Below are 9,871 nucleotides of genomic sequence, written 5' to 3' on the forward strand. Positions count from 1 at the left end.
GTGGGCCCCTCCCCTCCACCCATCTGCTGAAGGGGCGGGCCCACCTGAACGCCCATCTGCGGGGGCGCCGCTTACGCCTGTACTCGCGCCACGTCGCCATTGCTGTTGTGGTGTAGGCTACTTGGTATCGTATTTTATGTTATGTGGGAGTGCCAGAGAGGGCCACAGAAATCCCCGCGCCCCCGGCGCGCACCCGACCCACGTCCCACCGCTGCCTCACGGCCCCCGAGGTGCCCGCTGCTCGCCCCTTGTGGCCAAGGAGCCGCAGCGGGCACTGCATCTCTGCATGTCTTAATGACAGCCCCATCTGGCCGGAGAAGACAGCGGCAAACCGCGGGCCCAGCCCGCACCCCGAGCGCGGGAACCCCTAGGGCCCCCAACACTACCTGGTCTGTAACAGTTAATGTTTGAAGGTGGCCGCGAACCTCCCCAGATGGCCCTGCTCTTGGCATTGGGTTGCCAATGTGCTGGAGCTCGAGTACCTCCACTCCATGGTGAGGGGCTATTCACCGTTGCCTCACCCCTTCCCCGTACCTTACCCATCAGTACGGGGTTTTGGAGGGTAGCGTGGGCGGGGGCACCGCTGCATGGGGGAGTATTCCCGGGTTTCACCTTCCTGTTGTTGTGCAAGTGAGTGTGTCTGTGTGTTTGTGAGTTCCCTTCCCCCATCCCTCCCATCCCTTCCCTCTTCCCTGTGCGCCAGGAAGCACCTGGGCACGTGTTGCGTGTCGGAAGGTGCAGAGCACTTTGCACCTGTGGTGCGGGTGGGGACGCTCACCGATTATTGCACTGTGCCCGCTTTTTCCGACAGGCAATCACTTTTTTCTTATGTTAGCCCTCTTCGTTCTAATGTGCCTAATTTTGCCCCAATGAGATTTAACATTTCTCCAATTAGTTTAAGAATTTTTTGGTTTTTTAGAATGTTAATTTTATCTTTATCCGTGACAGTGGTCACTTTGCCGGGCAATAAATTGTACACTTGTTCCGCGAGAGGTTTTAGTAACGGGCATTCATTAAGATAGTGTAGGAAATTAACGCACTGCCTCCCGCAGAAGCAGTTTTGGTCGGGAGACAGTTTCACTCTATAGAGGTAATAAGGCAGCCTGCCATGATTGGTGACGACCTGTGAGACGTAAAAGTTTGCTGGAAAATTGTCTGGTATATCGTGTATACTAGGGATCCATGTACTCAATTCGGAGTTTTGCCCCTCCTCTTTCCATCGCTGATCCCATTCTTTAAAGAGTTGAATTTTGATTTCTTTTTGACATAGTTTTTTCCCATGGGTAACGCTACCGGTTCTCCATGAGTTCGCGCTTTATTTGCTAGTTTATCTGCCAATTCGTTTCCCTCCACCCCAGTATGGCCTTTCACATGCATTAGATTTATACTATGCATTGTTCGAATTGTTTTAATGGTATTTTTTATGAGTTGAATTACTGGATGGTTATTGTGGGGGTTAGCTAGGGCCTGCAGCGTGGATAAGCTATCCGTGAATAGGTAAATGGTTGTACTGTTTTTAAAAGTTGATACGTATTCCAGACTTTTCAGAATTGCAATCATTTCGGCATCATATATTGTTGCGTGCTTTTCTAATTTGTACATTGCTTTCTTATTTGATTTTTCCAATTCATCTAGTATTATAAATGCTGCTCCTACTGTCTGGTTACAGACAGATCCATCGGTGAAAATGTTAAGTTGAGCAGTGCTAGGCGCTTTTTTAAAGAATGATACCGCTGTTTTTTCTGCTGGGTGCGTATCCCAGGGATCTAACAGTTTTTGGATTTTTTCCGTCTCCCAGGTCGTCCCAAGTATGGTGTGGTCACTGTTTCTCTGAAACAAGTGAAATGACGCGGCTTCTTTGTCGAGTGTTAGTGCTATTGGCATAATGTTTGAGAGAATATTAAGGTTGATATTGCTAACGGTGCGGTATGCTTTAGTTATTTTCAAAAGCGGCGTTCTTTGTACAGACTGTAGCTTTCTGGCCAAGTGCGAATTGTTTGTATTTTTCCACCATACGGGGGCGGCGTACGTAATTGCTCGTTCTATTCCTCTGATATAAATGTCTCTGAATTGTGTCCCCTTGATGCCCCAGTTGACCCCGGAAAACATGCCGAGGGCTTGGGTGCTTTGAGTTATTTTAGATTTTAGATATTCTGCATGTGCCGTGAATGTCAGTTTTGAGTCGAAAACGACCCCGAGGATTTTTAATGAATTTACATGAGTGAGGTTGCGACCTCCCAATTTAATGGTTGGTACTCGTTTTTTATACCGATCTCCAATATCAAGAACTTCGCACTTGGTCGGGTTAAAGCTTAACCTTTTTTCATCTCCCCATTCTTTAATGAGGTTTAGCGCCCGGTTTGCATTGTCCTCCAGTTCTTTCCGTGATTTTCCCGTCACTATTAGGGTTACGTCGTCAGCAAATGCCTGAATCGTTATATTGTTTTCGAATCTTTGTTGAAGAAGATCCGCAATAACAACATTGAAAAGAAGAGGACTGAGGGGTGAACCTTGCGGACACCCCTTTACTGAGCCGATAGTAATTTTTTCGCTTTTTGTTAAGTAGGACATTTTGCGGTTTGTCAAAAAGTCTCGAACCAAATTGAAAAGATTTCTGGGGCAGTTGTTTTCTCTTAGTTTGTTAATTACTACTGGGGCCCAGAGCGAGTTGAAGGCTCCCTTGATGTCCAGAGACACCAAGATTGCCCCCTTCCCCTCGCTCTTGACGTCCTCCAGCTTAGTTTTAATTTTGTATAACGCGCTTACTGCAGACTTTCTGTGGGTAAAGCCAAATTGGTTTTCATGAAGTAGTTTTTTAGAGTGTAAGAAATGGTACAGCCTATTGTTAATTAGTTTTTCTAATACTTTACCAAAGATGGAGTTCAGACAGATCGGTCTATATCCGGAGGGGCTGTCAACCCTATCTGTCTTTTTGAGTAGTATTATTTTTCCTTCTTTCCATTCCAGACACGCGTTGAAAATTTTAAGAAAGAGTTCTTTAAAGTTGTTGTAGATTGTTCTCAGAAAAAAGGTTTTGATATTATCAATTCCTGGTGCAGTTGTTAATTTCACTTTAGCCAAAACGGCATCTACCTCTGCCAAAGTGAAGGGTATGTCATTGATTGTATTTATATCTTCGAGTGACATGAGACGCACGTTGGTCTCATGTGCCGAGTCGCTGTTAGGGTCATCTTCCTCGAATAGTGTTGTTAGGATAAAACGTACTGTCTCTGCCAGACTTCTCGTCCGAACTCCATCTGGTAACACGAGAGGACAAAGCACTACCGGGCGTTTAAGTTTGTTAAGTGCTATCTTATATGGGAGGGTAAAAACATTATTGCCATGGATGACACCGCAGAACTCTTTAAAAGAGCTCTGCTTTGCATCCTTTATGTTGGTTTTATTAGCTTTGTGCGCTTCATAATAGGATTTCTTAAATTGATCTCTATTGTTATTTTTGCAATTTTTTGATATCTGCGCCGAAGCGCCCGAATTTTTTTACGTTCGATAGAAAGTTGTGGGGTCCACCATTTAACTTCGTTTGCTCGATAGGTAACTACCTTGGAATATATTTCCGTAAGTTCTTCAATTTTGTCATAAAATGTTCTAATTACATGCTCTAAATGATTTTTGGAAACGAGAGGTCTGCTTGACATGTCCCTAAGCCAGCGGTCTTTTATTAATTTGTCTATAACCTTTATCTCGCCTGTTTTTGTTAGTCTTTTGACTGGGCACCTATTTCCAAAAGCTGTAATTTTGATGTAGCTGTGGTCGCTGCCTGAAGGAGTGTCCAAAACCCCCCAATCCGAAATGTGTCCTAATGTGTGTCCATTTACAATAGTTAGATCAATCCAACTTTCGCCGTTTGGTGAGGCGAAAGTTGGGGACGAGTTTCTGTCATTGATCCACACTAATTCTAAGCTTATAAAAAGGTCTGCTAATTCCTCTCCTCTCTGGTCTAATCTCTGTCCCCCCCAGCTGGGGTTTTTTGCGTTAAAGTCTCCTAATAATATAAGTTTTTCTGATTTGTGCTGTTCTACAACTTCGGTGATTATTTGCAGCCAAGGTGTTATGTCGTCATCAGGTGGTATATAAACGTTTGCTAGCACAAACGTTTCGTTTTCTGTGTTACAGCGGACCACTAGCAGATCTCTGGCTACGGTAATAGGAAATGCATCGCAAAAGTTATCGTGAATTACCATTGCGACTCTGGGTTTTGTTTCGAATGCTATGACATTATCTTTAATGCTGAATCCCAAAACCTTGTTTTTAAGATAATAAGGTTCCTGAATGCAGGTGATGCGTTGTTTAATTTCCATAGTATCTATCTTAAGTTGGTCTATAGCTCTTATACAGTGATTTTCGTTAAACTGCAGGATATCTACTCTGCTATCCGAGCTGGTCATAGTTAGTGTTTGAAGTTAATGTATGTTCAGCTCAAAAGCGGGAAAAGATAACTATTGAATTAGAGCTATGTACCTATGAATGCTTGGTAAAGGGGCTTTTTAGTAGGCTAAATATCGTCGAGCCTGCTGCTCCTTCTCAAGCAGGGCCCTGCATGCCCTCGAACCAAACGAGTGTTCGACGTGAAATTTCGTCTTGAACTTCTCGTTACTCCGAACGCATGCACGGCACCGCTTCTCAATTGCCCTGCAGTTGGCCCCGGGGTGGTCACCGGAACACTCAGTGCAGGCCGAGGACTGGTCTTTGCACATTTTAGCTGTGTGGCCATAAGTGCAACACTTCGTGCAGCGCCGGACGCCAAGGTTCTCATAGACGGGGCAGGACGTCCATCCGAGATACACCCTCCTCTTTTGGAGGAGGATGTCCCTCATGGTGCCCGATGCTGCCCGAAATGAGGCCACGACCTTGTTCTGGTCTTCTGTTGGGATATCATTCGTAGAAGTTAGGGCCTCAACTAGGTCCGCAGCTTCCACCCCTGGGTCAACCCCCACAATCTTGACCTGTGGGGCCCTTTTTTCCGAACGCCTAGTTGTAAGTTTAGACGCGGTTTCCTCGTTGGCCTTAATGGCCTCCGCGAGGCGGTCTAGTCCGGCCGCGCTGTGACCGAGCACAATAGCCCCACCTCGCACTTGCTTGATCTCGACGCTGCCGAGACCGAGCTCCGAGGGCTTGAATGTAGTACGCAGCAGGTGGGAGATCCCTGCGTATGGCTCCACCCCAGCTGATGGATTGGTTGCCGAGTAGATCAAAAGGCTCTCCCTGGGGGCTGAGGGTGGTGTTGTTGGCTTGGGGGCCTCGGGCAATGCCCCCCCCCTGCTGCTGGCCGGCGGGGCTCGGGCTCGAAGTCGCCGGGTTCTGCTGGAAAACCTGCGAGAAGGTGCGGTGCAGGGCGGCAACACTCTCCGGCGTGGGGGAGGGGGCTGCGGGGGCTGGGGCCCTCTCCCTCTCTTCCTTGTACGCTTCCATTTTGGCAGCCAGTGCCGTGTTTTGGTTAATTAGATCCAGCGCAAAACCAAACAGACGATCGTATGCACCGTGCAGGTTGGCCACGTGGGTCTTACTGGTTTTAGTGCCCACCGCTGGGATTGCCTCACTTATGTCATGGTACATGTCTACCAGAGTTGCGGCGTTCGGGTTAAGTTTGAACTTCATGTCTTTCGCCTGCGCGGCGAGCGTCTCTTGGGTCGGACGGGAATCCCTGTTGCCCTTCTCAGTTACCTCCTCCCCCGGGGGGGAGGTATCGCCAGTAGTGCTGCCCGGCATCTGAGCGTCTCAGATGACGGACAGGCTTGCCCAAGAAACGCCCAAAAGCAAAAATAAAAACAAAACCCAAAGCCCAGCCGAAACACCGTACCAAAATCCCCAGCTACTCCTCGCGACGAAAGAAAACAGTCTTTTGTGCCAAAAATGGCGCGGACAAAATCACAAAGGGACACCCCTAAAAATAATAGAAAATGGCCTAAAATAAAAAAAAGACCAAACAAACGTACTCTCGCGACCGCGCTACTGCAACGAGTACCGACCTTAGCCCTACACCGCCATTAGTGTTGAGAGAAAAAAAAATACTACATGGCGTTTTCGGTCGAAAGAAAAAAGGCGGGAAAAGTGCGCTTCAACAAAAAGCCTATAAATCAGCAAAAAACTGACATACACAAATTGCACCACCTGAAAAGGGTGGTGCTAGGCTTTTAGCTACACAAGGGACCTAGCTTAACCGTCCAGCTAATCGGAAAAACCCCCGAAAAGAAATAAAAAGAAGTTAGCCTGCGTAGTTCAGGCGGGCGGCGGAGAAAAGCTCACCGGAGAAAAGCTCACCGGAGAAAAGCTCACCGGAGATAAGCTCACCGGAGAAAAGCTCACCGCAAAACCGGCAGATGCGGAGAAAAGCTCGCCGATATTTTTTTAACTTAGCTTGATTCTGCGTCAAACTTGGCAATTTAACACAATTCGCATTCGTCACTTCATTAAAAATATGTCCTCGTTTTTGTAATATTTTTGAGGTTCATTGGGCAAGTGTAAAATCAGAACATGGTACACCGGTAAAAAAGGCAACAATTTATTGACAGCTGAGGGTGCGCCATCGGTAGCTCTGTCAGATAAAGAGGTTTGTTTTTTGCGAGGTAATATGAATAGCGGTGTGTGAATCGCTTGAGGTCCAAATATTATGTAGTGCCGAATAGATAAGTAGATGTTTGTTGATGTCATCAGTGTCGGCTACGCTGTTTTCTTTCTGTTAATTTCACTAACAAAACTTTAGTTGCGAGAACAGCTTCGCCGTGTCGTGTTTGTTGTCTTCACCCCGTCGTCGTCGTTTGAGCGGTTTTCATCATGTACAACGCTTACCAACTCGCCCAATTCGCTACCTACCTAACAAAAGACTAGTTCTTATATAGCTCACGAGTAACAATGGTGACAGTGCGCAGCTCTGAGGGTCATGGGTGGCTTACCGTAGAGGGCACTATCACACAAAGGGAACGTGTGGAAACACCATGCAGCACGAACGGCTAGAAAGCGTGCATTTCCGTGGAAGCACGAACGGCTAGAACGCGTGCACGTCCGTGGAAAAAAAGAAGCCTCGATATCCTATTGACTGCTTTATCCTGTTTTCAAATGTTAACAAAAGCTTCAAAAAGAATTTCAGGCACCGTGTTGTTGCGCATGCACTTTTGAATTTTCGGCATTTACACCTTTGATTTTTAGGTTTTAAAAGTCATCATTACGTTTTCTTTTTTTTTAACTTTTTCCTGTTTTTAGGTTCATAAAGATTTTAGTTAGGCTTTCGTTGCATAGAAAGCCACAAAAAACACTCTCCCGCAATTATTAATTTGGGAGCAATATACCCAATAAGCTTAACAAATATTACAAACGAGGACATTTTATCTTTTACAAAGCTGACGAATGTTAATGATAATAAATTGATATATGTTACGCTCGATCCAACAGCCTCCATATAAAAAGCAGAAAAAATATCGGTGAGCAAATTTTCTCCACATACGCTCAATGGCCTGTGAGCTTTTCTCCGCATCCGCCGGTTTTGCGGTGAGCTTTTCTCCGGTGAGCTTATCTCCGGTGAGCTTTTCTCCGGTGAGCTTTTCTCCGGTGAGCTTTTCTCCGGGATTCAGTTCAGGCTTCCTTTGTTTGGCCCCCGACCTAGCACCCCACCACTTCGAAAATCAAAGTAGCTGTAAAAATGAAAGTTTTACCTCTACGGAAAAAACAAACACACGCTCGTGTTCGCGCAAACGCGAGGAACACGGGCGTTAAATTTATTTGAACGGGCGAGCGCTCAAACTTGGAGTTTGGACGCAAAATCAAGTGGCAACCATCTTGATTTTTTCCCCGCTAGGCCTAGCTCACACAAAAATGTTCAGAAATCAAAGAAAATTAACTTTAGAAATACAAAAACACCTGGAAACTAATTGGTAGACCTTTAGATACTAATACCTTAAAGAATATACTTCCAACTAGCCTGGAAATATAAAAATTATACTTAGCTTGAGGAGCTCATTCGATGCAGGTCTTGCCCCCTCGGCGCCTAGGGAAGAAGTCCAGTAGATAGGGACAGATTTTGAGTCGGGGCTCTTGTAAAAAATTTAAGAAAAACTTGTCCCCTGCCCGCTCCCGCTTTCGCACCGCAGGCTTAACCCAATTCCAATAAAAATGAATAGGATCATGTGATCAAGTGAAAATTTCAGGAAAAAGCCAATTGGAATTAAGGGGTTATAAATGAAACCAACTATTGTATTTTACAGCCAGTGGAACGGCCCGGGAAAACCAGTGGTACTAAAAGTACCCACTTGCTCGACTCACTGTCCGGCTCCGCTACTAAGACATGAGTGCGTCTCACAGCGGGTCCGACGGTCACTGAATGGCAACCATGAACCATCCAGCCCCGCCGATCAGTGATCACTTTTATATCCCTCGGCTCCCCTGGAGATCACCCCCGCCACCATGCGGGGGCACCTCCCTACGTGGGAAGTTACGAGGGGCACCACCTTTATGATAGCTTCCCCTGGTATGGACCCCGCCTCAGTGGCTCCGCTTCCATTGGGTAAGCTAGGGTTCCCAGGCCCTTTTTGTCCCCCCCGTCCACATGCGGAACCCCAGTGCTAGGGTTCCCCATCCCAGGTGGGGGGGTTTTCGCCAGAGCCTCCGTTGCAGCAATAAAGCTGGCAGGGCGCACCACGAGCAGGTGGAGGTTGACTTCCCACGCGGCAACAACCGCGGGGGCTTGCGCCCCAGTAGATAGGGACAGTGGGAATCTCGTTAATCCATTCATGCGCGTCACTAATTAGATGACGAGGCATTTGGCTATTTTTTTTTCCGCTCAGGGCCTGGGACTTCTCTCCACCACCATGACTGGCGGGAGCCGCACAGTCCTCGAGACAAGTCTTCCAATGATAGGGAGAACTTGGACGAGTCTCGTGCGAGCCGAGTGCACCGGCAGGAGGCCAGCTTTTCATCATTGCGGGGCTAGCCTTAGCCTCGCCATCTATCCCTCCCCCATTTTAGGTGTCCCATTATTCTTGGCCCTCGTCTTACTTTTTACCCAGTTATTGCCCCGCATCCTTTCAGCCAATAGGAAGCATTTGCTACGAGATATCCTATCCTTAGTGTTAATCCCCTCCTGCGGTTAGCTGGCCCGTGGGGTCGGGTGGATGCCCATACCCCCAAGCTGATAGTCAATCTGAGATGTTAGGCAGAGGAACCTCTTATTTGTGCCTCAGACCGACAGCCCGTAAAGGGTCATCCAGGCCAGATGCTTACCTCCCCAAGTGTGCCTACCTGGCGAAGGTGCCCCCTGAGTCCGCCGTCCAGCTTTCCCAGGAGGACTTGTAGGCCAGGGTGTCGGCTTCAACCCATCCCGGAAGTTCCCGAATGGAGCGCATCCACTCAAGGGTTGTTCCGGGAAATGAAGTGCCGGCACAGTGTTCCCATCTAACTCCTGGTCTACCGTTTGTCGCCTGTCAGCCTCAGGCCGTGTCCAGAGAGTCCGTTTACTTGACGGACGTCATCCCGTGGTGGACCCTGAAGCAGTAAATGCCTCCCTGCAAACACCGGACGGTCATTATCTTCAGGTCTTGCTTCGTGAGCCCGAGCGACAGCAGGTCCTGTGCGCTCTGTTTGCACCAAACTCCTCGAAAGTTTAGAGTTGCGCTGGTGACGAGAGGGTGCTCGGTATTCTTTCCCTTACAGATCGAGGTGACCTGGGGGACGTCGTACTTTCGCACTTTACTCTCGTGGGCCTTGAGGAGCGGATACCCACAGGTGATCACTGTGGCATCAATCACTGCGCTCTCTCGTTTTTCCAGCGGAGTGTTCTCCCTTAAGACCCGTCGCGCAACGATGTCAGGGATCAGTGTTTGAGGTCCGTTGAACCTCTTCTCCACCTCGACCGTCCACCCCT

General features: G+C 47.7%; 1 long non-coding RNA gene across 1 annotated transcript in view; it reads right to left on the reverse strand.

The window, feature by feature from the left end:
- The window catches only part of LOC121834442, a 5,940-nt gene extending 682 nt beyond the window's left edge, over positions 1 to 5,258 (reverse strand). The window contains exon 1 of the long non-coding RNA XR_006077217.1: positions 5,087 to 5,258. This is a non-coding gene — a long non-coding RNA (uncharacterized LOC121834442). The remainder of the gene's footprint in view (positions 1 to 5,086) is intronic.
- Positions 5,259 to 9,871: the final 4,613 nt, after the last annotated feature.

The sequence above is a fragment of the Ixodes scapularis genome, unplaced genomic scaffold, assembly GCF_016920785.2.
Source record: "Ixodes scapularis isolate PalLabHiFi unplaced genomic scaffold, ASM1692078v2 ptg001158l_1___fragment_3__unscaffolded, whole genome shotgun sequence".
In the NCBI taxonomy this organism is placed as follows: Eukaryota; Metazoa; Arthropoda; class Arachnida; order Ixodida; family Ixodidae; genus Ixodes; species Ixodes scapularis.